Consider the following 26036-nt stretch of genomic DNA (forward strand, 5'->3'; position numbering starts at 1 on the left):
TATAAACAGAATTGGATGCCCTAGGTTGCCCTGGAACTCTTAGTCCACTCTCTCCATTGCCTCTAAGCTAGAATGCCTCAGCCCTCATCAGATGTGTTAGAGGTTCTTTCCCTTCACCTACTTTTCCCTCAATGATTCCTTATATCATTTATATGCACTTTATCTTCCAATTGGGTAGGCCCACAGCATCAGAGTTCACTGGATAAAATAACAGTAATGGGTCGCAGTAGTAGAAGCAACTTGATGCATATTCAGCATTTGTGCCAAGCACCAAGATATATATTTTGCCCACATTATGTCATTTGGTGTTCACAATAGCACTGAAAGGGAAGTACTGTCATCACCCTCATTTCGCAGAGGAGAAAACTGATGCTTAGGTTAGGTGAAATAACTCTTCATCTCAAACAGTAAATGACAGACTTGGAATTCTGTAAATTCTCTTAACTATCAGTGAATACAAATTACCTTCAGATATATTAAAAATATTAATTTCCAGGGCATATCCCTAGAGGCTGCCATTCATCAGGATCTGGGTGGAGCTGAGAATCTGTGTTTTTAACAAGTGCTCCAGGCAATTCTTTTTATAAGTCTGGGTAAGACTATATTAATTATTCTGCCTCTCAGTCAGGCAGTCTGATAATTACAAATTGAAAATGACAAACAGAACTGCTGATATATAGAGTACTCTCCACTGTACTCTCCCCTGCCAATCAAGATGGAAGCCCTTGTCAGCTGATACAACTGGCTGTCACAGATGCGTGCTTGTTGTATTTAAATTTCATTTGTTTTCTATATGAACAATAGCCAACAAGTTTTTCTAGTACATTTCACTCCCTCCTATTAGGTCTTTACTAATGTGATACTCAAAGCTGTAACTGAAAAGAAAGAAAAGGATTCTAAATTAGTTAAATTTTAAATATAAGTTGTTTACAGCATGTGTGTTTTTTCTTACCTTCTTTGTATATGCACCTTCTCCTCCCTCACTGAGCATCAGGCAGTGAGATGCCTGTAGGGCTGTAGCTCCCAGCACCAAGCTACAGAAGATGAAGCATCCAGAGAAAGGCTGATGAAAGGTTGGTGGCTTTCACACTGAGTCAGTTCCTTTCCTTACTGTGGAGACAAATAAAGAAATTGGCAAAATATACAACTAACTGTATGAACACATGGTACTAATTGTATACAAACATTTTCAAAATAATGGTCAAAGAAGAAAGCAATCTTGTGTGTTAAAAATACCACAAACTTTTAAGCCGGTGGGAGTGAAGAGCAAATCCCACTACTTCTTGTTTGATAAAACCTCAGAATCTTCAATGACAAGAAACACCATTGTAATAAAGTACATTCGTGGAAAATATTTTGAAACTAATTGTTGGATTAGACAGATTCTGGGGTTAAAATAGGGTTTATGACAAAGGATGAACTCATAGTTAATCAGCTTTCTCACTTAAGGCTCTTCTCATATGTTCTAATGACTTGTATTCTAATCTCTAAAAAAAGAAATCAATTTAACCTCATTTTGCTCTTTGTCTTCTAAGAGGTAAGATCTGTCTCCAGATAGCAATTACACATTAATGAGATGAATTATGAAATGTTTCTCCTATTAATAATCATGCAGATCCACTGTCAATTCTACAAACTAACCATATACCAACTTTTTAGTATGTTCTAATCAAAAATCTTCACATACACACACACACAATTCATGATTAACAGAAGTAGTATTTTTTTCCATATTATTCTTTCTTTACAAACCACATTATTTAGTCTCTTGAACAATGGGCTATAAAATGAGGTTCCTTTAGTTCTTATCTTGGCTACACAATCCCTTGGCCTTGATTTTATATTTGACAAGCTGCCTACCCACTCTGTATCTCAATTCCCATTGATAAAATAAGAAAAGCGTCGCATACAACTCACCAGGTAACTGAGAAGAGTTTCCAATAAAGAACTTCAAGGAGTTTCCAACACTCATATTTGCATGGGTTCTTATCAAGGCATAGCACTAGGTTGAGCCCAAGGATTCAATTTCAAAAGAGAAACAGAGCATTAGCAGGGTAGGGCTGTAAGCTCCATCTTTGTAAAGGCCTATGTGAGTTGAAAGTTACCTTAGTCTCAAAAGCCTTAATACACACACTCGAAACACTATGTGTCTAGATCAAGAGAGTCATAATACAATACTATAAAAGAAAAAGAATTCAAAATTAGCAAAGAATTTCTTGAAAATCTGGAGATAGTATTATGGTATCACATGTAAACTTATACATATGTAAATTGTAACAAGCATAATAAGGAAAGGAAATGCTACTGAATAAACAAAAATGCAGATAATTACTTTGATAAATGGAGTATAATATTATTATAATCTACTTGATGAAATCAATGATTAAAAATGTTTACTAACAATTCTTAATATTTTGGTTTCCTTCATTCTTCCATTTAATTCATACTATTGAACACGTACCATTTGCTAACTGTAGGGAAACAACTGTAATGTGGAGTTGATGTCCCTACCTTAATGGAATGTACTTGCTAGTAAAAGGAAGAGCTCACTTGGGGTGTCTGGGTGGCTCAGTGGTTGAGTATCTGCCTTCAGCTCAAGTCCTGATCCTGGGGTCCTCCCCACAGGGAGCCTGCTTCTCCCTCTGCCTATGTCTCTGCCTCTCTCCATGTCTCTCATGAATGAATAAATAAAATCTTAGGAAAAAAAAAAAAGAACTCATTTTAGAATCTGCTAAAAAATATATTAAATAAAACCATAAATAAACAGTTTCTACCCTTATTTATAGGTATTCTAAAAGATGACACATTAACATACAATACTTTCCTAATACCTACTTTAAAAAGACCTTATGATTTTTCTCTCTGAGATAAAAGACCAGAGGAAAGAAGTGTTATGTATTACGGGCTTTTGGTTGGGGGTTGGGAGTTGGTGTGGAATGGATGGTGCCATGAAAATCACAAGTCCTTTATGTGAAAGAAGGCAGTAAGCATGATTCCTGTGATCCATGACATGTGCAGCAGTGACATCTAAGAAACACACATATAAAATAAATATATAGCACATGGGTTAAGAACATAGATTCTGGAGTCATACTCCTGAATGTTGACTTGGACACTTAGAATCTACATAACCTTGTGTCATATAAACTCTATATCTCAGTTCTCTCACCCGTCAAATGGAAAGAGCTGTGTCCACCTGGAAAAATGGACACAGTCCTTTACTCCTCATCGACAACCCTTATGGCTCCACCTATCAAAAAGAAAAGTCTAGTTCCCTTCTACTTTGACTACAGACAGGCCTCTGGCTACCTGGGCCAACAGAATTCACTGGAAGTGACACTGCATATGTACCAAGGGCGGACCTCAAGAGACTTTCCTCTCCAGTACTCTTTTCCAAGCCCCTGTATCCCCCTTGTGAACACAACGCTGCCATCATTGTGAACATGCTCCTGGATAACGAGCAATCACATGGGTCAGAATGAGTGAGTTAGCCCAGTGGTCCTAGCTGAGACTGCAGAGATATAGAGAACTCAACAGAAAGTATCAAAGCCCTCTACCTGACCCACAGCTGACAGAAAACACACTAACCCAGCCTACATCAGCAGAACTGCCCAGCTGACCCACAAAATAGTGAATAATATTAAATGGTTACAGCTTGAAGCTACTAGGTTTTAGGGTGTTTTCAAACACTTCAAAAGTTAACTGAAACACTTCAGATAAGGTCAATTAAATAAATCCAAATAGTGCCTGGCATATGATAGCATTATGTACTTGCTATTGTTATTAAAAGAGATAGATTTTGAAATTGAGACAATTTGCCAAAAAACCTCTAAATCAAAGTCAGCTGGACTCCTTGTTGGCTTTGCATGCTGGTATGGATGGTGACATGGTGGCTGTGAACATGACATCTAGCAGTCAGGCTCAGATCTCTGGGGTCTCCTAACTTTCTGTACAAGTGATTTACATCAGAGAATAGTATTTGTCTAAATAGCTTCAAATCCACTCACTAATTGGCTAAGTGGAAGGAAATTAAAAATGTATAAAGTAAAGGATTTGGAAAGCCAACTATTTGATCATTGCTTTTAGTCTTCCCAATAGTTTGGTAATAATCTTTACTCCAATTAATTAGATATAAGCAACTTCTCAAAGCAAACAATTCAGAAGGAAATCTGGGACAAATAATTTATGGATATGTTTATAATATGCAATAGTCCTAGATTCCTGATAGTCTCAGACCAGCAGCATAAAGACAGTAGACAGTAACTGCTTTTGGCCAGGAGTCCCTGGTACTCTGTAGTGTTTAATAAACAATATTATTTTTAAAAGTTCCTATAGCTATGCTACAATTAGTTTGTACTTTGTCTCAAACCATAATACTAACTTACATGTTGTTTTCAATCCATTAGGATGCAGGGAAACTGTCTTATGCATGTGCATGAGATGAACTCTGAATATCATGCCAAGTCAATTCTATGAATTTCAATATGACATTCTTATCTTTCCTTTATTAAACTTAGCTCTAGGGAATTTCAAGGCCTTTTACACAGAATCCAAATGGCCTTTGGTGGTTGCCACACATATCTTCTTTTATGATGTTGGTACTTTGGTTAATGTTTTCTTTTTTAAGCATAAAAATTCACTGTAGAGAACATTAGTTCTCTCTCCATTTCTCTCTCTCTCTCTCAGAGAATGTAAGTCAATTTGAAGCCTAATTTTGAATTTCTCTACCCAACTTAATGTACTTGCCAAATACAGAAATTTTACATTCAAATAAGGAAGCTTTGATTTAATTATAATGTTTCTTTTTTAAAAAAAGGCAAAATTATCTTATTCTTTTTTTTTTTTTAATTTTTATTTATTTATGATAGTCACACAGAGAGAGACATAGAGAGAGGCAGAGACATAGGCAGAGGGAGAAGCAGGCTCCATGCACCGGGAGCCCGACGTGGGATTTGATCCCGGGTCTCCAGGATCACGCCCTGGGCCAAAGGCAGGCGCCAAACCGCTGCGCCACCCAGGGATCCCAAAATTATCTTATTCTTTTTAAAAAATCAATATCATCAGCAGTTATCTGATTGTACAGAACAACAGGTATTTCACTTCATACTAGATTCTATTCTTCTAAAAGTTTGGTGTACATCACACACATAAAATATTTACTGCCCAAATAACAATGTGTTGGGGAATTTATAGAGTTAGCATGTAAAAATAAATTTATAAAACTAGCATTGCAAATAATTTTAGCTCTAGAATACAATGTCTTTTTAAAACATTTTTGATGAATGTGTAAGTCTTATGGGACTTATTAACCAGCACGTTCCTCACTTTGGAATTCCATGTGATTATACCTGATTGAGACACATTTTTCACCTATTAGTAGGGCACTCAGCTCATGTGAAAATCCAGAGGGAAGCCTTTTGTGGCTTTGTGAAGAACTGGAAAGACATACTAGCGAATCTTCCAATAGGTTCATAAGTTTCTTTGCACTAGGCTTCTCATTTGCACTGAAGTAAAAAATACATAATAGACCCACACACCATGGTCTTTTATATATATCATCATCATCATTTCTTTAGTACTTCCAAAACATTATGACTTCTCTTAAATTATTTTTAGAAAACCATGGGAAAGTGAAGGTTGAACTGGCCACATTGACCCCACATTTATGGACAACTAATTCCTATGGTCTGCCAAACAGCTGGTCCCAGTAGTGGGCCAAGAGACTGAACAAGATTTTATTCTTCCTGGAATAATAGTAGGCAAATTGAGAGAGAAACTGTCAAATATCACAGGATCTTGGACCCAGACTGTGAGAGATTTTAAAGGATAAAGACTGACCCCTGTATTTACATTCTCCAGCCAAAAGACAGGGTTAAAACCTAAATTATACAAAATCTTCCAATATTGTCTTTTCTCACTCAGAACATGGCCTGCAAGACCCCATGCTATCTGTCCTCCCCACCTCAAACTTTGGCTTCATCTTCTGTTACTTTCTCACATTGACTTGCTTCCAATTACATGGGCCTCTGCCAAGACATACTTCTACTGTGAGATGTTTGCATTTGCAGTTCTCTCTACCTGAAATTCCCTGTCCCCACACATTTCCACATGGTACATGCCCTTATCTTTGAAGATCTTTCTTCAAAAATTACCAGTGAGGCCTTTCTTTGACCACCTTAATTAAAACCAAAAAACAAAAGTCTACGCTCCATATTTTCTGTCTCCTTTGTGTTTTATTTTTTACAGACCACTTACCACCTTCTAACATACTCTATTATATATTTATTTCATTTGATGCTTGCCTTTTCCCATCAGAATGCCTACTTCATAAACTCTATTTCTATCTTTCACTGATGTATTCTGAGTCAACAGTACTGTCTGGCATTCTATAGGTACTCGATACATACTGCATGAATAAAGGAATGAGCAACTCAAGTTCAAAGTAGTTAATAACTTTCATGAAGTTATACCTTGGAATTTAATGACCAAGCAAGACTAGACACCAATTTTCTGATATCTCCTTCACAAAAATGTAGTAATATGACAATAGCATGTTAAAAAGACATTGAGATAATACAGGTGCCAGTCTGAAACATAAGCCTACTAATATTTATATAGACCTTTTTAAATCAAAAAGCAAACTCACATTAGTTCTGAATTAGTTCTTAATTTTCTTGACCATTCTCTCAGGCATAAATTAATATCTCTATTTACAGATTATAAACTTGATGCTCAGAGATTAAAAGAAAGGCTAAGTTGGAAAGAGATCTATTAAAAATGGTCTCCTTCTCTCTAAAACACTTCTTCATCTCACAAAAAGATGCACTGCATATTTCCATTCAATGATAGTTCTCCTAGTACCAAAATTTAAAAATGCAATTCAATGTGCCCATAACACGTCAGGTATAATTCTTAAAGCATAAAGCAAGTATTCCATTAGTATCACTTCATCTGGATTCTCTCTCTCATTTTGCCATAAGCTTTTATGAACATAATTCTAAGGTCCAAATATAGTTGTATAAAAGAATAGTTTTCTTTCTACATATTTTGATTTTATGTGAGTATAAATTGTGTGTGTGTATTGTGTGTGTGTGTGTGTGAGAGAGAAATTTGTTTTGTTTCAGTTTGAGAGAATCTACCAGTCTTTTAAAGGTTTTGGGCCTACTTTGAACAAATCCAATCACCCAAAAAGGGCAGTATAATATTTAAAACAACAAAACAAAACAAAACACTCAGGAAAAATAAAAAGAAACAGGAAGGAGAAAGGGCATATAATTTAAAACATAATTAGCTGGAGAAAATGCAAAAGTTATCCCATTAAATTCTAACAATTTTCAAGGAATAATATGCCTGCAGGTTGCAGGCAGATGGATCTTACGAGCAACCTGTACTGTCAATCTTCTGTCCTAGGAGAGAAAACCTTAGTAGCTTCTCATCTTACAAGTCTGCAGTCAAAAGGGTCAGGTGGAGAATTTCATTTCATTACATGGGTCCCAGTGGAAGCAGAGCCTGAAAAGGAGTGATAAGCTTTGCTGAATCGCAGAGAAAACCTATGGCAATTGCAGGTGTTATGACTTTACCCTTTCTGGTAGTTGAGTATCCTAATGGCTTGCTCTTCACAAGACTGAAGAATGGAGGAAAGAAGGATCCCACAAAGTCTTGTATAGAGCATTGCCAAAGGATTCTCCCATTCTTTTAAGTGTTTGTCACTGTTGTTTTACTTGACATCTTTAGACTTTTATTAAACTTAGTGCACAAGATGATTGCCTGGAGGTTTCCTAAATGCTATAGGAAAAGAGGAAAATTATCATTAATGAATTCAATCCAAATAATTTTAAAAGTAATTGATATGGAAAAAGCCCTGATGTCCATTAACAGATGAATGGATGAAGAAGATGTGAGATATATATATAGATATAGATATATATATAGATATATATAATGGAATATATTGGATATATTGGATATAATGGATTATATATATAATATAATGGATTATATATATAATGGAATACTACTTAGCCATCAAAAATGAAATCTTGCCATTTGCATCAGTGTGAATGGAACTAGAGGGTACTATGCTTAAGCAAAATAAGTCAATCAGAGAAAGAAAATTATCATATGATCTCACTCATAGAATTTAAGAAACAAAACAGAGGATCATAGGGGAAGAGAGGAAAAAATAAAACAACATGAAATCAGAGAGGGAGACAAACCATAGGAGACTCCTAATCCTACGAAACAAATTGAGGGTTGCTGGAGGGGAGGTGGGAGGGGGAATGGGATAACTGGGTGATGGACATTAAGGAGTGCACATGATGTAACTAACACTGGGTATTTTATAATGCTGATGAATCAATGACTTCTATTTCTGAAACTAATGATCCATTTTTGTTAATTGAATTTAAATAAAAAATAAATATATACTGCCATTTGTGCAAAAAAGTAATTGAAATAAAAGTTAACAAGTTATGATGGTGAACTAAATACCCCCCCCACACACACACAAAATTCCTAGAGAATTATCAAAGAGAAATATCTCTTTGTTAAACATTCCAGGAATGTGATTTGTGTTCATGATTTGTGACATCTCCACATTTTTTCGAGTGGTTTATAAACCATTAATGTGCCTGGGTTTAGATACTGGCATTTTTCCTCTTAAATGCACTCCAGTGAAACAGATTCAAACATCCAACATCTTTGGTGAATATAGTCCTTATGTCTATTTGTGGGCCATTCTTTGGCATGGGAAGATATGAAATTTATCAGATTTGGTGACTAATAATTAGAAAATCTGGGCCTACAAGATATACTCAGGATACCTTACATGAATGCCTTTACATCACAGCTAGATGGAATACTCTTGAAATGCAACCAAATAAAAATATATCCCATTGCCAAATTACAAGGCAACCTGTGTTGCCTTGAACAACACAGGTTTTGAACTGCATGAGTCCACTTATAGATACATTTTTACAGTACTGTAAATGATTCTTCAATATGATTTTCTTAACAACACTGTTCTCTAGCTTATTGTAAGAACCAAGTATATAATACATATAGCATACAAAACAGGTTTATGTTATTGGTAGGCTGGTCAACAGTAGGCTATTAGTTAAGTTTTGGGAGAGTCAAAAGTTATACATTGATTTTAAATTCTGTGGGGAGTCAGCACACTGAGCTATTCAAGTGTCAACTGTACAATAAGATCACGGTTAGAATCTCACAAAAGCAAACTGATTTATAAAAAGGTGTAGGATCTAAGGTCTTTTCTAGGAATAATGCATTTACCATAGAGGCATTTGGTTTCAAGAAAGTTTATCTGGGACAAAAATGTATATTACACAACACAGGTTAAGTATTTATGTGACAGCTATCTTTATGGGACACCTGGGTGACTTAGCAGTTTAGTGCCTGTCTTTGGCCCAGGATGTGATCCTGGAGTCCCAGGATCGAGTCCCACATCAGGCTCCCTACATGGAGCCTGCTTCTCCCTCTGCCTATGTCTCTGCCTCTCTCTCTCTCTCTCTCTCTCTCTCTCTGTGTGTCTCTCATAAATAAGCAAACAAAATCTTAAAAAAAAATAGTAAGCTAATCAATTACTAGAAAAAGTCCCAAAGACAATGTTCCCTAATGCAGCAATTAGGAAACTAAGTATGCAACAAATTCTCTGAAAATATAACAGTACCAAATGTATCTTTTATGGACTTAAACCATGTATGTGCATTGTGGTATATTTTACAGGCAATATATATAATTGTAAATAGGCATTTTTAAAATTAGAATATTGAAAAGTCCTTAACATAAATGGAAAAGAAAGACTAAAAAACCCACTAAATTCATAGGATCTTAGACTCCAAAGAAATATGTATATCACTTCTATCTTTAGCGTCTTAAGGCATTATGATATTTAAGTCATTCTAGGAAAGAAAAAAAATCATATGGATGATCATGACAGAAAATTATTTAACAATCAGCCTTGAAACTCTACTTTAATTATTAATTACAGATTTTTTTACTATACTTTCTTTACTAAAACTATAGATTTTTTACTTACTTTCTTTACTAAAACTAACCAAAATTTAAGCTCCTGACTCAGCTAGATGAAGATGAATAATTGTAAAGTGCATTCCCATGTAAGAGTTATGAACATAAAACCTCTATTTTCTGGCTTGGTTTGAGAATAAGGGTCTCATGGATTACCCATTTACAAACTATGAGAAGGCACTAAATTTACATTTAGTGAAATTTAAACTTGGTGGCAAAGGATAGAGATTAATGAAAACCATTATAGAAATTTTCATTACTCCAGAATCCCAATCATGGACATCTCTTGGCATAGTGTTTATAGTCTTGTAGTGTATAGTGTAGCATAGGAGAGAGTTCTGATCAACAGAAGTTGAAATGAGTCATCTTTTCAGACTCCGCCCTGTCAAAATTAAATAATCTCAATACATTACACTTTCTTGAGTCTTATTTCTCTGTCCTTTAATCACCTTTAAGGCTCACTTCTGAACAACTTCTAAATGTTCATCACTCTTCTCTGGCTTTTTTGTTTTAAGTTACTTGATCAAATGTCAAAGGAGGCTGTTATTAGTCTTTATACTAGAATTTAATATCATTTCAGGAGTAGATATACTCTTAGAAATCTTGACTTGTATGAAAGCTACATATATGAAAGTATTTAGCTATATCACCTCAGTGGAATATGTCTAAGGGGAAATTCTTTTACCAGTGTTTTATTATTTGTAGGAAAGAGTTTTTACTCAAATATATATATCATAAATTTACTTTGTTTATCTGAAATGTTGGGGAGGAGCAAAGGATAAAGTGATTTTAAAGATCTATTGGCTACACTCTTGTTTTAGAAAAATCAATTAACTTATGAGTAGGAAAATGCTTATAGCAAAACTACATATTTTTATGAGAACACATGTCATCAATGATATTGGCAGTTTGGTGGGAAGTATACATATTTTCTACTAGCACATATACCTTTATTGACATGATCTTTTGATGAGAGGTGCACATTTTTTTATTAACACACATACCTATGATGACGTTTTGACATACATGATATTTTGGTCAGAGGATCCTTAATCCCTTCCTCTTAGGCCTATCAGAATAGAAAAAGGCATCCAATTGCCCTCCCTTCTCCTGTGGAGTGTCATTTAGTCCATCAAATACTCATGAGCCAGGCTAGAAGAGGAGTCTCCCAGTGCCTATGAAGGTCCTGGAAGCAAGAGATGAAGTCAGGAATGGAAGAAAAGTTCAGTTTTTCCAGTTCATATCCAGCCTACAGCTTAATTCTTAAATTCATTTTTTTTGTTGATAGCTTTTATTTTATTTTTTTTAATTTATTTTTTATTGGTGTTCAATTTACTAACATACAGAATAACCCCCAGTGCCCGTCACCCATTCACTCCCACCCCCCGCCCTCCTCCCCTTCTACCACCCCTAGTTTGTTTCCCAGAGTTAGCAGTCTTTACGTTCTGTCTCCCTTTCTGATATTTCCCGTACCCCCAACCACATCATTGGCCTTTCATTGTCCCTAGTCAGGACACTTGTGGAGGTGAACATTTACTATGTTCATAAATTTTTTTACACTCCTCCCATCAAAAAGTGGGATCTTATTCCCAAAGTGATTTACTTCTAAAAATTAAAATGTGACAAAAATGACCCTATTCAACTTTGAAAGCTGGATTAGAAAAGGTCATTAGCCTTCTACCTGGCTTTATCCCTTGGTACATGCACCTCAGGAGCCCTGAGCTGCTCTGTAATAAGTTTGGCTAAGCTGAAATTGGCATGCTGGAGAGATAGAGTGGAAAGACTACAGAGAGGAAGAGCGGTGCAAAGGAGTCCCAGCTATTTTTGCCTCCAAGCATTTGAGTCTTCCCAGATAACAGCCATCATCAACTGCCAGACTTGTGAGTGAACAGCATTCAGATGGCTCCAGTCTACCATTCAACCACTCTGGTAGAGCAGAGACAAACAGTTCCTGCTGAGTCCCACCCAAACGCTTTGTGAGAAATTTAAATATTCATATTGTTCTACAGTATACCAATTTTGGGGGTGATTTGTTACATTGCAATAGATAAGTGGAACACAGACCTTACTTCTACCCGTAATGAAAATCAGCTTCAGGTACAAAAATGGCTAAATCGGTAGTCTTCAAACTTTTTTGATCACTCACAATAAATTCTGGCTTACTTATTTATTGATTTAACACACGTATGACTACACTAATGTATTATACACAAATATAAACCTTTAGAAGGATCAGCTAAAATTAGAAATTCTAATGTTTTCTCCCTGCTCCAAAAGGATTATCATGTTCACCCAACTTTGAAAACTTCTGGAGTTAGTATGTGAATTGTTTAGATAATAGCACTGAAGCTCCAGGTGATTAGACAACCCACTAGTCAGAAACAGATTAAGAGTGCTAAGGTTTGAGACTCCTGGGTAGCTCAGCGGTTAAGCATCTGCCTTCAGCTCAGGGCCTGATTCCAGGATTGAGTCCCACATAGGGCTCCCTGCATGGAGCCTACTTCTCCCTCTGCTATGTCTCTGCCTCTATCTTTCTGTATCTCTCATGAATGAATAAATAAAATCTTAGAAAAAAATAGAAGTGCTAAGGTTTGAGGAAGCATGTTATTTATATAAACTTTTTTTTTTTTTTAAATAAACCCCTTTAGCAAACAATGGAGACTTTTAGAATAGGAGACCTTGGAAATTTTAAGTAAAATTTCTCAACTCTGGTATCAGCTATGAAAGTTATTTGTTACAAATATCAGTCAAAATATAGTAATTCATGAGGCATTCACTTTTTAATAAGTTCATTTGGTCCCAGAAAGTTTCCATGATAAGATCTACTCAGTTGTTCCCATTCAGTGGTGATTCCTGGAAGCAAACAGCATTGTGCAATGGTCACAATCACTACCTTGCAAACACAGTGTAGCTTGATGGTTCGATGCTCTGGAGTAAGCCCACTGCTCCCCACTTAAAGATTGGGCAACTACATAACTTCTTTGTGCATTTTCTACTTCTGCAAATGGGGATAATAATGACATCTAACTTGCAAAGTTGTTATGAGGATTCAGTGAAAGATGTAAAGCTCTATGCACCAGGCCTAAACTGGAAGTAGTGCTCAGTAATTGTTAACCGCAGATTTTTGTTATTATGTTGTTATGGAAAGAGAAAGAATTAAAATTTAAATTTGAGAAACTAGTTGAAAATATATGTCCTGCCTGTAAATATTATTATTTAAGTCAAGATCAAGACAGAAAACTACCCCAATCTTCTTTTTAAAGGATTTATTTATTTATTTTTAGTGAGAGAGAAAGCAAACACAAGGAGGGGAGGGGCATTGGGAGAGGGAGGGAGAATCTCCAGTAGACTCCTCACTGAGTGTAGAGCATGACATAAGGTTTGATCTCATGACCCTGAGATCATGATCTGAGCCAAAACTTAGAGTCAGATGCTCAACTGACAGAGCCACCCATATTCCCCACAAACTAGCCCATTCTTATGCTCACACACTCTCCCACTCCTCCACCTTAGCCTACCTTTAAATTATTTATAAATAAGCCAACTGAGGTAGAGAGCAGAAAAATGTCTTGTCTCAAATACTAAAGCTAATTAATGACAAAAGCTGTGCCAGAGCTACAGAACTAAATGTATGATAGAAATACCAGTGTATTTTAGAGTATGAAGATGTCATACAGAAGTTATAACATACACGTTGATGCTCTTGTGTAAAGCAAAGTAAAAATATATGTACCATATTGTTTCTTACACAAATGTAAGGTAAATACACTATTAGAAGCCATAGTTCTTAAAGAAAATTTAATATGTATTGTCCTCAAACTATTTTAAAAAACAGTAAAAGGAAAGATTCCAAGTTTATTCTATGAGGCCAGCATTACCCTGATACCAAAAACCACACAAAGACACTATAAAAAAAAGAAAGCTAGCTAATATGACTAATGAACATGAATGTAAAAATCTGCAACAAAATATTAGCAAGCCAAATTCAACAATACATTACAAGTATCATTTACTGCAATCAAGTGGGATTTATTTCAAGGATTCAAGAATGGTTCAATATCTGTAAGTCAATCAGCATGATACATTACATTAACAAAATGAAGGATAAAAACTATATGATCATCTCAATAGTTACAGAAAATGCATTTGGCAGAATTCATCATCTGTTTATGATAAAAACTCTCAACAAAGTGGGTTTACAGGAGACAACCTCAACATAATAAAGGCCATATATGAAAAACCCACGGCTAACATAATAGTAAATGGGGAAAAGCTAAACGCCTTTCCTCTAAGATAAGGAACAAGACAAAAATGCCCACTCTTGCCACTTTTATGCTACATAGTATTGTAAGTCCTAGCTATAGGAACCAGATAAGAAAAAGATATAAAAGACATCCAAATTGGTAATGAAGAAGCAAAACTCACTATCTGCAGATGACACAATACTATATAGAAAACCCTAGGGACTCCATCAAAAATCTGTTAGAATAAATGAGTTCAGTAATTTTGCAGGATACAAAATTAATATGCAAAAATCTGTTGCATTTCTATACTGATAATGAAGTAACAGAAAGAAAAATAAGAAAACAACCCCAATTACAATTGTACCAAAAGATTAAAACTCCTAAGAATAGACATAATCAAGGAGGTGAAAAACTTGTACTTTGAAAACTATGAGACACTGCTGAAAGAAGCTGAAGATGACACAAATAGATATGCCATACTCACGGACTGGAAAAATTAATATTGGCCAAAACGTCCACACTACCTAAAGTAATCTGTAGATTCATTGTAATTCCTATCAAAATACCAATAGTATTTTTCACAGAACTAAAATAAATAACCCTAAAATTTGTATGGAACCACAAAGACCTTGAATAGGCAAAGCAATCTTGAAAAGGAAGAACAAAGCTGGGGATATCACAATCCCAGATTTCATGATATACTACAAAGCTATAGTAATCAAAATAGTATGGCATAGGCATAAAAACAGCACACATATCAAGGAACGGGAACAAGCTAGAGAGCCCAGAAGTAAACCCATACTTATATAGTCAATCAATCTATGATAAAGGAGGCAAAAATGCATAATGAGGAAAAGGCAGTCTCTTCAATAAATGGTGATTGGAAAACTGGACAGCTACATGCAAAAGAATGAAACTGGACTATTTTTTTTATACCATGCACAGAAATACACTAAAAACAGATTAAAGATCTAAACATGAGACCTGAAGCCATGAAATTCCTAAAAGAAAACATAGGCAGTAACCTCTTGGACATTGGCCTTAGCAAATTTTTCAGGCAAGGGAAACAAAGCGAAAATAACCTACTAAAACTATGCCACAATAAAAAGCTTTTGCACAGTGAAGAAAACCATCAGCAAAACAAAAAGTCAACCTGCTGAATGGGAGAAGACATTTGCAAATGACAGATCTGATAAGGGTTTAACATCTGAAATATATAAAGAACTCATACAACTTAACACCAAAATACAATCCATTTTTTAAAAAGATTTTATTTATTCATGAGAAACACACAGAAGGAGACAGAGACATAGGCAGAAGGAAAAGTAGGCTTCCCATGGGGAGCCCAATGTGGAACTCAATCCCCAGACCCAAGACCACGACCTGAGCCAAAGGCAGACACCCCTAGAATCCAATTAAACATGGAAAGAAATCCATGGGAGATCTTGATATATGGAAAATTGAGACTCTGCACAGTACCACTTAATGAGACAGACAAGTGAGAAAGAGGTATATATTCATACATTCTCCACTTGTTCCTAACAACTGGATTTCCATTATATTGATAAGATTTGGTAAGAAAATTTTATATATTGAGGAGTACTTCAAGCAACTTTCGAAAAAAATGCACTTAAAAGTCCCAAATACTTTATTAGCTTATCAATCAAAATGGGGAAGAAGTTGATCAATCAGTTCCTTAAATGCTTTGTACCAACCTTACAGTGTGCAATGGTGGCAAGTCATGAGTGAGACCAAACATTGATCTACTCTTACTTTCCCACCTTCAAATTATGGTCTGGATATAAACTGTCAGGTATCTGTCGTTCATTCATTCCATAAACATATATCAAGTACCTGCTGTATGTCAAGCTCTCTATTAGTAACTGGGGATATAATGGTGAGCAATCTACTCTTACCTCTGTGACTGGGCAGGTTTATTCCAGTCCCAATGACAATAAGCAACATGCATTACTTGAAGTACTGATCCTTACAAGTTTTCAGATTTAAAACATAGCATAGCTGTTAAAAGAACTTGTATACGTATTGTCTTATTAAGTCTGTACAGTAATGGTCTAAATTATTACATTATTTAGTATTTATCCATTTTTACATTGAGGAAACAAAAATCCAAAGGGGTTAAATGCCATGCCTAAAGTTAGATAAGTTGTAAGTGGTGGGACCAGAATTCAAACCTGAAAGCTTGACCACATATTCTGTGTTCTTTCAACCAGGCAGTCTTGCTGCGGGGACCCTTCCCATTCCTGGGAGGACCCTTCCCATTCCTGGGTGTGGACAGATGCAGATAAGGAGAAGAAAAGGAGGCTCAGTGCCTCCGGGTCGCACAGAGCCTATTTTGTTCACAATGCTTCTAACTGCATTACAGGAAATGGAAACGCTTTCAGATATTTCCATCATAAAGGGTTTAAATGCTGAAAGGGGGTGCTTACAAAATCTTTGGAAGGGCTAAAGAAAAAGTCAGAAGACCCTACCAGACTCTTCCTTTTAAAATCATGCAACTATACCTGCAATCTAGAGCAAAAAAAAAAAAACCCTACTGCTGCTAGCAGTACACACATCTACAGGAACTTCCTTGGCAGCACAGTGACATCAGAAAGGCCTCTCTACCATGTCTCATGCAAGTGCCTCCTACTGGCAAAACCCATAATGCAGCCAGACCCCTACCTGCAAGAGATTCTGGGAAGTGGAGTTTTTTGTTTTCCAATTCCTGGAATACAGGGGGAAATGCAGAAAGACAGGAAGAGATGTCCAGTGCCAATCAACAATATTCAACACCCGGATGCCTAGGTAGCTCAGAGGTTGAACGTCTGCCTTGGGCTCAGGGCATAATCCCGGACCAGGGATCAAATCCCACATTGGTCTCCCTGCAAGGAGTCCACTTCTCCCTCTATGTCTCTGCCTCTCTCTGTGTGTCTCTCATGAATAAACAAAATCTTTAAAAAAAAGATAATATTCAACACTAATTTTCCTTTTCTCAATATCTTCTGTGTGGCTACCATCTTTCACTCCCTCTTTAAATCCAACTCTGTCTTCTTGACATACTGAAGTAACCCCTCTGGTCTCTTCCCTACTCCAGGGATAACAGTGCATTGTAAGATGCAAACTTTGACCACCTTCTTCCTCTCTTTCTGAGTCAGCACCCTACTAATTGCCAGGCCCACTCCATCCCTGGAATTGAATGAAGCATCACCCTGAAGGACATGAGACCTGTTCTTCTGTACAGCCACTTAGGAGCCACATAAGGCAACTGGAAATGTAGAAGAGGTAGTTCCCCAAGGAGTGAAACTTGACTAGTAGGAAAAGGGAGACAGTTCTGGAGAAACCAAGCGATAAATTTCTCTTCCTTTCTCCCTCCTGTGTACTACTCAAAAGTATAGTGCTTCCTTGTAAACCTTCTAGAGAATTCTCCCGTTCATTGAACATGCCTGCTGATTCACCTTTTGTGTTGCTTTGTGGCACCCTGTGATGCCAACATGGTGGTCAACATGGTGACATGCTGTGTTTCAATGAATTACACTTGTTCATTACCTCAACATCCTGTGATCATATCTGGCAAATAAACCATTAGGATTATAATCACCACTTCAGACTCTGCTTTCTAGAGGGCCTAGGTTAAATGACATAGATTTGGCACTATTAACATCTGCAAAGCAGGGGTTCTGGGCAGAGTTGTGCTTCAGAAACACTTCATAAAAATTATATATGTTCTTGCCTCACTTGAGGCTGACTAAATAAAAATTGCTAGGAATGGGACTAGGTATGCATGTGTTTCCTTAAGAATCATTTTAGAAGTCCATCGATTAGTATTAGCACAGAACTAGGATTAGGTCCACAAATCTGATCTCCCCTCCCCCACCCCCATAATGAGCCTGAAGTATTTTTACCAAGTGACAAAGATTCTTGATATTGTATATTGAGAAAGGCTTATGACATCATAAAGCAGAAGTCCCAAACTAGGAGAAAGATGTGAAGGAACATGCTTGGGATGGCATAACTAAACAGGTGTGATAAGCCTACAGAGCACAAGAAGACTAATGAACATTTCAGTAATTACAGAAATTTGATATTCAGAGTTTTGTAAGAGGTTAGCATGTCTCATTACACTCTTTACCTTTTCTCTCAGACATTCTTTAAAAAAAAAAAAAAAGATTAAAAAGCAGCCAGCTGGTAGCATGCATTGTCAGTAAGAAGTGATGTAAGCCACGCTAATTGATCACTTTTTAAAGATTAAGTGGCCTATTCTCTGTAATAGGACATACAGAAAACAGCTTTGACAGGACTGAAGTAGTTTACTGAGTTCTGACTGTCAACTGAAAATTTAAATCATGCTTATTTTTCGTAAGGTAATCCACTCACAATAAGCAATTTACATGATCTCATCCTATAAGAAAAGCTCTGATGCTCTTCCTGAACCTTCTACCTGCTGTGTTGCTATGATGCACCTGCATTTTGGATAGATATTGAAAGGAGAGGGTTGTAGAAGGGCCTGGAGACCAATTTGCCTTGTATGTCTCAGGCAGAAATAGACTCTCCCTCTGTGTAATCACTGAATGAGTTCTAAAAGCCTTTATGTCTTACATGCAAGCTCCATCTCTCTCAGTCTCATTTTCTTAGCTAAATATGAGATAATCATAATACCCTTTTCACCTAATTGTGATGATTAAATGGAAAATAAAATTACTTTATCAAATAGAACATGTACTACTGATATTACACAGTATAAGGAAGGCCTGCTATAGGGAACTATTCACTGTCACAGTATTGTAGCTGGACTGCCATTGCTTATCCTTCCCTCCTGCTCTTAAGTATAGAGGATTGAGAGAAACAGTTGCACTGACAATTCATAGCTAAGGGTGAGAAGTGGAGAGTTTAGGAAGATTACAAGAATAAAACAAAAAACGTGAAGTTCAAGATTTACCTTGAATCTTCCCTCTTCTCCTTTCTAGTTGGATAGCTAGGACTTCATCCATCCTAGATTCCATTTCCTACTCGGTAAAGTGGGGAAAATAATAGTTATCATTATGGTGTTTGGTGATTAAGGAGGATGATGTATGAAAAGTATCAAGCATCCTGACCCAAAGTAAGAACTCAACAATATCTTGTCCCTTCTTCTAGATGGCCTGAAAAGATCACACAGTGTGTGTGTGGGGGGGGGGGGGGGGGCGGGGGGGTGGCGGGGAATGAGGACTTCTTATATGAACACACTCTGGTCCTTTTTCAGAAATGAGCAAAAGCTATTTGTTTCTATGCTTCTATTTTATACATTTCTTCAAAGGGCTCCTAAAACTATAAGCTCTATCAGAAGCCTCCAAACTACCTTTTTATAATGAGAGATTTTTATGAATTGCTCAGTACTTTTTATGAAATTAATCATACTGTTTCTTTTCTTGATCAACCTCCTTCCCAACCTCCTTTTTCATGAGAATAACCATGGATTAAAGTAGGTTGGTACTTAGGACAGGATCCAGAAAATTCAAGTCAGTTTTAATGTTTACAAGTGGCAATAATTAAAGTTTGAAATTAACTTTTAAATGATTTTTTGAAGTCTGAGATCCTTATTACACCAGATATCTAACTTGTTCAGTATTTATAAAATGATACCTATGATCAGAAGGCTTATTGTGACCATCTGCAACAATGGAGCAGCGCTCTGAAATTGGGACAGTCCTGAAAAATTAACAAATGATCACAGCAGGTATCATGCCCCAGGGCAAGACTGTTTGTTCTGTGAGGCTTGACCAGCTAAGGATGCCAGTAGAAATGCTGATTGTCTGTTTTTAGAAAAGGCTGGTGAACAGACTGCCTTTAATACCTTTGCCATCTTCAAATAGCAAATTTCCCACCTAATGGCTCCCTACCCTTACTTAAAATATCATACGGACCTCAGTATTTGTGCCCACGGTCCTGAAAACTACTCTCAGGGATTCCCTAGCTCGGAAATGTAGCAGATGATGAAAAAAAGTGCAGTCATTACCTAGAACAACTGTAGTCCTCAATTTACAATGTGGCTAGGTTTGGTTTGGAACAGAGAGAACAGACACTTGGCGCTAGAAGATGACCTTCCTGTTTCTCTTGTCCCTGAGGGTCTGTGCCACGAAAATGCCATTGGCACCAGCTGGCCTATTGTTCTCAACTGCCTCAAACTCAACAACCATGCAGAGGTTTGAACACTTCTGCCCTAAGCATCCCCGTGAAACCATGGCTCTCCTATTGTTTAGTACTCCCAATTTACTTCAAGATGTGAATTTCTCCACCTGGATACTCATCTGGCTTTTTCAAGAAGCAGGCAAACTTTGAGATCCTATTTTTATTTTCACAGTGTTCCTGCTTACTCTTCACTCTTTCTACAACTTCTTTAACCTTCTCCCAATTAGATATTTTGCCTAATCTCTCATCTTGAACCAAAAGTGACTCATTAATTCAATCATCAACGTTAAAAAGTGCTTCCTATATAGCACTATTTCAGATAAAAGAACACAGTAGTAGACAAAGTCTTTGCCTTCATGGAATTTCTTTCTATTGTGAGACTATAAATAAATTATAAATAATAATTAGTTTATTTATTTTTTATTTTTTTAAAGGACAATCCTTGTCTTTTTTTTTTTTTAAGATTTATTTATTTATTCATTCAGAGAGAGCGAGAGAGGCAGAGACACAGGCAGAGGGAGAAGCAGGCTCCATGCAGGAAGCCCCATGTGGGACTCGATCCCGGATCTCCAGGATCACACCCCAGGCTGCAGGCGGCGCCAAACCGCTGCACCACCAGGGCTGCCCCAATAATTAGTTTATAATACAGTTTCAGATAATGACAAGTGTAATGGTAATATACATCCAAAATTAGTTTAAAGGCTCTAGAGAATAACTTGGTAAAAATGTTGAGAGGAAATTCTATTTTTAAGTAGAGGATCAGGGAAAACCTGAGGTAGTAACATTTCAACAACCACAACAACAACAAAGTAGGGGAGCAAGAGAAACAAAAGTCTGGAGGAAGAGATTTCCAAGGAGATGGAACAATCAGCAGATGCTCTAAAGTGGAAATGAGCTTGGCCACTCATACTTTGGCAAATTTCTTAATTTCACTGCTGCTTTGTGTTTTGTTTGTTTGTTCATATCCCTGTGTCGCTTTTCAATTAAATCTGCCCGTGAAAAGAAGCCAGTTTTGTATAACTCCTTGTAAATCTTCAGTGAGTATCAAGCCAAAGGCATGAGAAAGTATTTATTAAATGTTTTGATGGTAGCAAAAGCTACAGATTTCTCCTAACCCATGCAGTCCAAGGGAGCGCATTAACAATCAGTGACCCTTATAAATGCTCTTTAAATAAGATCTCTACCCTGGCTAAATAAGTACTCAGAGTGACAACACAACTGGTTTTACACAAATGCAAAAAGGGTAAGGGTATGGGGTGCAAGGTGCATTTAGTGCATTTCAAGCTTTGGAGAAAGGGACTGTCACTGCTCTGGAAAAAGCCGGAAAAACTAAATTGCAAATAACTTCAAGATGACAGTTAACCAGAAGTGGTTACATAAGAAACATTCAAGGGAATTTTAATGTGCTGCAGCAAACAGGATTATAGGGCAATAAAATTTCAAGGTACATTCTAGTTAAGTCCTAAAGATTTTTGCAGTATTTTTGAAAAGAGAATGCAAGGGACCAGAACTTCAAGGAGAATTTGTGCTTCCCTCAGCAGAAACCGCAAAACACCTACACTTACCCTTTGCTGCAAAACAAGCAAATAGCCAGTGCTGTCTATACAGGGACTACCTATGGGGAGTTCAGCTTCTGATACCTCATGAGAAGGCACTTTTCAAGGACTATTACCTTCATCTAGACTTTTCACTAGTCCACAGGGCTCCTTATGGTGACCCATGCGGAGCTAAACCTTGTGAGTAATTAACGTCAGGGTAGCTGAAAAATTAATTTTCAGCAAGTAAGTTCTACTTGCGAGCGGAATCTAGATTTCTAAAGGGCAATACACCAGATCTTTCACTTCCTTTTGGGTCTCAGAATCCAGTACAAGGCTAAACACACAAAGTGTATTCGGCAAATACTTAATGAATGAGCCATGTCTTAAAGGGTTTGCTGCTATGGGTACTCTGAGAATGCAGTGTACAACAGTACCAAAAGTTAGATATTAAGTTACAAAGTGTCCTTGACTCAAACTGTAGTAGAAAACTTATTCAGCCTGATTTTTAAATCCTATATAGATGATAGGGTTGCCTGATAAAATATAGGACTCCCACTTAAATTTGAACTTCAGATAAGCATGGGTTTTAGTATAAGTATGTCCAAAATACTGCATGGAATACACTTAAAAACTTTACTGTTTACCTGAATTTCAAATTTAACTACGCATCCTATATTTTTATTTACAAAATCTGACAACTGTATTTTCAGCTGTTAGGCCTCGAACCTGGTTGAATTTGTTTCTCTTCTTTTCTCTGATGATTGAACTTTAAAATGCAGATATTTTAATAGCTTTTAATTATTCCCTTTTAAATTGAAAAGCATATGAACTATGTTCTTCTTGACCTTACTTAAAGAGATACGGAAGAAGAAACTCCAGAGAATATGCAATTTGGGATTAATGCATAGAATGGCATTATCCACGGTGCCTAGTATAGTTTGCTTTGTTGAATTTTGCTAAAAGAAGAAGAAAAAATAAATAAAAGAATAGGGTTTCAGCCGTTTTCTAATGACATGGCCAGATGATGCCACAAAATCTTGGCATTACTGATAAGTACACACTGTGCTGGAAAATCAATAGTTTCAGAAGGGGATCCTGAAGGGAACTTTCCATTATGGAGGTTAGAAGTAACTTAGCCCCATACTCATAAATTCCTATTCAGGGTGCTCCATGTCCCTAAGCAAGAAAGCACAGGCCTTGTCCTAATATCATAAACTACTAAGCTGGAATCATTAATGTTTTTAATTACTAAAGGTATCTACTTTTAAAAACTGTACTTTTAACTATTTCTAATGCCAATGATTGAGTTGAGAAAGTAAATTAAAAACAAACAAACAAACAAACAAAAACAGGTGTCCCTGTAGTTGAAGAAAACCTCTTAGGCTGAAAGAGAAGCTTAGGTAAGCAGATAAACTTTGAAAGTGGTTATTTACATTGAATAATAATTCATTTCAACACTCCCCTAAATATTAGCCTCCCCTAACATTTAACAAAATTTATCATTTACTCCATTGCAAAGAGTGGCTAAACAATTTTCCAGGGTCTTCTATATTTTTGAATTGTGAAAGTTTAGCCCCTTGTTCATTTAGAACTCCATGTTTATTAATATCTACACAATGGTTTGTAGTTATATTTATTATTCCTCTTCCTTAAAACTCTAGGGTAATATGGATTTCTCCTACTATTCTATAGGAAAACACAGCCTGAACTAAGCTCTCTTGAACTTCTTCGTTTTCTCTAAAACTTGTAGGTAAAGCTTCTCTCAAACTCTAAAGTAAAACACATAATTTTATTTTCACCCCTTCACATACTCTCCTAACACTCTTAAGTGCAGAAGACATTAAAAAAATAAAATTCACTATTCACAACTGTTATTTCCAAATGAAGTCACTTCCCTAGAAATAGCAAGGAAGGGTCCATTCCATCCTCATTTTTAAATAAACTTTTGAAAACAGTTTTAGATTCACAGATTATCTGTGAAGATAGTATGGAGAGTTCCCCATATCCAACATCCACTTTCCCATTGTTAATGTCCCATGATACATTTGTCATAATAAGCTGATATTGAAACACTATTATTTCAATGTTTTATTAAAATTTCCTTAGGTTTTACCTAATGTCCTTCTCTTTTCCAGGATCCCCTCCAGAATACCACATTACATTTAGTTGCCATGTCTCCTTAGTCTCCTCCTGGCTGTGGGAGTTTTCAGTTTTTGTGTTGACGATTTAAGAAGTACTAGTCTGATATTTCATGGAATATCTCTCAATTTCTATTTGTCTGATGCTTTTCTCATGATTAGACAGAGGTTATGGGTTTTGGGTCCGATGAAGTGCCATTTTCACCACATAGCAAAGCACAGTTACTTTTTTCATCTTTTTCCATACTGTTCACTTTGAAAGGAAGTCACTATGCACAGCCCTCACTTAAGAGATAGGGATTTAAGCTCCATCTCCTTGAGGGGGCAGTATCTACATAGATTATTTGGAATTCTGCACAGGATATTTGTTTCTTTGCTCCATTTATCCATTCAATCATCTATTTCTGTGTGAACTCATGGATATTTTATACTTTGGATTATAATCCAATACTACTTATTTATTTTGTTGCTCAAATTGTTCCAGCTTTGGCCACTGAAACTCCTTCAGTTGGCTCTTGTGCTGTTTTGACATACCCTGCATCATTGTGGTTTTTAATTTTTTTTTTCTTTTTTTTTTTTTTTAGCACATCATTGCTTTCTGGAACTACGAGATGAATTCTCCAGCTTCCTTCAGTATCTTCTTTGCTCCAGCCCCAGATTTGTCCAAGAAGACTTGGTTCTTTTTTTGAAGCAAGGCATTAAAAGGCAAAAACTGGGCCTTGATAAGTGAAAACCACTGTCATTTTAAAATCATTTCTCTTCTTCATGTCCTACCTGAATGTATTTGCCACTAGACTGAAGGACATTCATATCATTTATTTCAAACTTGGTTCTAAAAAGGAAATTAGTTAAATTTCTGAAGTATTTGATGATTTTAACAGTTTTTATTTTATTTTATATTTAAGGATTGATTTTAAATTGTTTTTAGCTTTTTTGGGGTATTAATTTTTTGTTTTTCTTCTGAAAGGACCAGAATGGTTGGGAATGAGCTTCCTAAGGAAAGAAAGGGTGGGTTACTTCTACCCAGGCTTAGCTAGGTACAGCCTGGTAATTCCACTAGAAATAGCAGGGTGTATCTAAGTCTAGGAGGAGCTTAATATACACTGTCCTTATTCAACCCTTGCTTAGGAAAAAATTATATGATGACTACAGACATGTGAGGGACTAGTTATAGAAGGATGAAGGGGTTGAAACATAGAAGAATACAAATACCATTATCCAACCATCTTGTATTTTTTTTATGATGCGTATGTGAGGGAAGCTGCATTTTAATACCAGGAGTGGCTCTTTCATAGATGCAGTGTTAAGCATGCATTCTCTCCAACATCAGGACTTTTTTTTTTTAAGATTTTATTTATTTATTCATGAGAGAGAGGCAAAGACACAGGCAGAGGGAGAAGCAGGCTCCGTGCAGGGAGCCTGATGTGGGACTCAATTCCGGGACTCAATCCCGGGACTCCAGGATCACGCCCTAGGCCAAAGGCAGGCGCTACACCGCTGAGCCACCCGGGGATCCCAACAACATAAGGGCTTTAAAAACCACAAGTGTGTCCTATAATAGACTAGGCTTACCAAATTCACATACTACTAGTACTGAGAAAGTCTCCAAAGTTACACAAAGAAAGAAGTTTAATAAATAAATGTATGCCCCTGGTAATCTCAGTAGGTGAGATTGTGTTGTATGCTAGTCAGAAGGGCAGTTCCTTTGCACCCAACACTTACACATACACAAAGTGTAACTTATTAGATCCTATGACTGCTCTTCCTTCCACTTCCCTTTCAATCACCAGCTTCCAATACTTATTCCCCTTCTCCCAACTCAGAACGTAAAAACTGCTGGATAATACTCTAGAGCCTCCAACTATAAACAACCACTGATGATTGAATCACATCACTTGAGCTAC

General features: G+C 36.5%; 2 long non-coding RNA genes across 2 annotated transcripts in view; one reads left to right on the forward strand and one right to left on the reverse strand.

Annotated features, from left to right (window-relative positions):
- LOC112658339 (uncharacterized) overlaps positions 1 to 16692 on the reverse strand; it is a 31249-nt gene extending 14557 nt beyond the window's left edge. The window contains exons 1-6 of the long non-coding RNA XR_004804238.2: positions 16484 to 16692; positions 11052 to 11233; positions 7379 to 7509; positions 2106 to 2177; positions 1918 to 2002; positions 953 to 1110 (exon numbers count right to left, since the gene is read on the reverse strand). This is a non-coding gene — a long non-coding RNA (uncharacterized LOC112658339). The remainder of the gene's footprint in view (positions 1 to 952; positions 1111 to 1917; positions 2003 to 2105; positions 2178 to 7378; positions 7510 to 11051; positions 11234 to 16483) is intronic.
- A 1562-nt stretch (positions 16693 to 18254) lies between these two features.
- LOC112658340 (uncharacterized) lies at positions 18255 to 24865 on the forward strand. Its single transcript, XR_003135641.2, has 2 exons — positions 18255 to 18393; positions 24717 to 24865. It is a non-coding gene; the product is annotated as an uncharacterized LOC112658340 (long non-coding RNA).
- Positions 24866 to 26036: the final 1171 nt, after the last annotated feature.

This window comes from Canis lupus, chromosome 12 (genome assembly GCF_003254725.2).
Source record: "Canis lupus dingo isolate Sandy chromosome 12, ASM325472v2, whole genome shotgun sequence".
Classification (NCBI taxonomy): Eukaryota; Metazoa; Chordata; class Mammalia; order Carnivora; family Canidae; genus Canis; species Canis lupus.